The sequence below is a fragment of the Neltuma alba genome, unplaced genomic scaffold, assembly GCF_004799145.2.
Source record: "Neltuma alba isolate B1F8T4 unplaced genomic scaffold, ASM479914v2 tig00011875_pilon, whole genome shotgun sequence".
Lineage (NCBI taxonomy): Eukaryota > Viridiplantae > Streptophyta > Magnoliopsida > Fabales > Fabaceae > Neltuma > Neltuma alba.
Genome location: NW_021636477.1, coordinates 24,147 through 26,689, shown reverse-complemented (window position 1 = coordinate 26,689; position 2,543 = coordinate 24,147).

Genomic DNA, 2,543 nt, shown 5'->3' with positions numbered 1-2,543 from the left:
TACCGTAATATATAAATATCCTATTTTTTGTCATTAGCGAGATTCAAGATTAAAATGTTTGGCAATCTAATTTACTTAACAATGCTCTTTTATTTCAGCAATTTTCAAATTTAAAGAAAATTGTTCTAAGTCAGTCCGTCCAAACATGCCATAGCATGTTAGCCCCAAGCCTTGAAAGCTTAGGCATAGATGGTAATGTGAATCTGAATCAAATTCCTTCTTCAACAATAGTGAGACATAACTTGATCACGCAACTATTCAAACTACTTCAATCATTTTATTCTTGTTTTGTGTGTTTATATATATGTATATGTGTGTGTGTTTGTTGGTGCGCGCGCGCATAATTTTCTAGGGACAGTAGAGGATCGAATTCAAGTTCGTTATTGATGGCTTTTGCTTGCGCACTCGTTTTCGCTAGTAAATAATATTTTTCTTGAAAAATGAATAAAAAATTTTAAGAGTTGTGGGCCATCCTATCCTAACTTTTTGCCCCCAAAAGCCATTTGTCAATACATAAAACGACTTCGGCCAAAAAAAAAAACATAAAACGACAATATGCTGGTAAAAAAAAAAACATAAAACGACCATAAAGTGACAATAACCCTTAAAACCAGGGACGAGCTGACCTATTGGCCGCAGGAATATGATTGGTAGTTAATAAGAAAGTAATAGTTCCTTAATTTTCTTTCTTGAGATAGAGAGAGAACCTCAAAGTGTGGTACAAGCTACAAATTTATGATAGTTATTCCCCAAATTTATGATAGTTATTCCCCTTGAAAACCAACTTCCATAAATTCTGCTTCTTTTATTAATAAAGGTGCAGATTTTTTTAAACAAATTTAGCTGTATAATAATTTTTTAAGATGTATGAAAATATTCCAAACACTTTACACAATAAACGTGGTTCTGTGCTGTGTATATTATTAAATTTTATTCCATTAGGATAAATTCTATCTCTGGGATGAAAATCATTGTAGCCAAAACCCCAACAAGAGCCAAGTTTCATAAGGGTTAAGGTTCCCCCCCCCCCTTTTATTCTCACTCCTTATTTCTAATTGCTTTTGTGGTTTTGCCTGGCCCAACTTGGTTTGGCGAATTACGCCAATAAATTAACAAACCAATTTTTTGGCTAGTATAGTTAAAAATTTTGGATCGATTAAGCTAGAAAATTATATAAACACACACACACACACACACACACTTTTATTATTAAATTTAAAACCACGTCGTTTTGAGTGAAAAAATAGAAGTTGATCATATTTATGCTTTATTGAATTTTTTTTTGTTGAATTATGTATGCTTTATATATGAATATTCTAATTACTTGCAAATTAATGTTCTTTTATTTAAATATTATCTATTTCAAAGTTGTATGCATAAATATTTTTATATATTTTTAATTAAATTATATTATTTTAAATGAGTGGCCCCATTTCATATTGATCTCAGTTCAAATCAATATATTTGCCTTTTGCCTTCTCATGTATTTGAACTTTGAAGTATTTTGAAAAAGACACAAAATGCCCACATATTCAATGAAGTATTTGTTAACCCAACGGCTGGTATGATAGCGGAGGTAAGAGGTAAAGAATTCCAAAAAGTAATTAAAATCCATTTCCGTCAAAAAGCTTTTCCATTAAAAATATATGCCTAAAAATAGACAATTTATTTTTTCAATTAAAAAAACATATACTAGCTCAGTTTTTAATATAAGAGCTAATTTGACATTTAATTTAATCTTAAATATAATATTTCAATCTATTTTATCTCTCAAATTTATATTTTTTTTTAAAAAATGATTCATATCAAGAGAATTTTCTATCACTTAAGTAATATCCCATGCAAATGACAAATAAGCAAGTCATTTAGATAAACAACATATTCTTCTATAAAAAATAAACTTATATAATTTTTTAAATATTTATAAATTTAATTTGAGTTAATATGATTTTTTTTATCCTTAAAATTTGAGTCCATTTTAATTTTAGTCCCTTAAATTTCAATTCTATGATTTAAGTCGTTGAAATTTACGCTATCTTAAAATGTTAGTCCTAAAATGTGTAACATTGTTAAAATCTCTCCTGAATTATTGTGCACAGTGTTAAAGTGATGATATAAAATCACTAGATAACATCTAATTGGATTTTGTATGGATAATTAAAAAAAAAAAAGAAGCAAACAGGTGCTCAAAATGTAATACAAAGAACGATTGTATAGAAAGAGATGAGTTCTCAAAATACAGCATAGCGAACAATTCCTTAAACAAAAAACGAGGAAAAAAAAGAGGCTAAACAACTATGTTTTGAAAAAATGTCCTTTTTTTTTATCCTTTATCCCTAGACAATTCATATAGGTGTTATTTAATGAGTCTGCATCATCACTTTAATGTTATATACGACAATTTTGCAAATTTTAAATATCATCATATTTCTTGGAACTCACATTTTAAGATAACGAAAATTATGTATTTAAAATTTAAGAGATCTAAGCTAAAATTATGTATTATATTAGCCCATTTAATTTTTATATTAAAAATTCAAGGG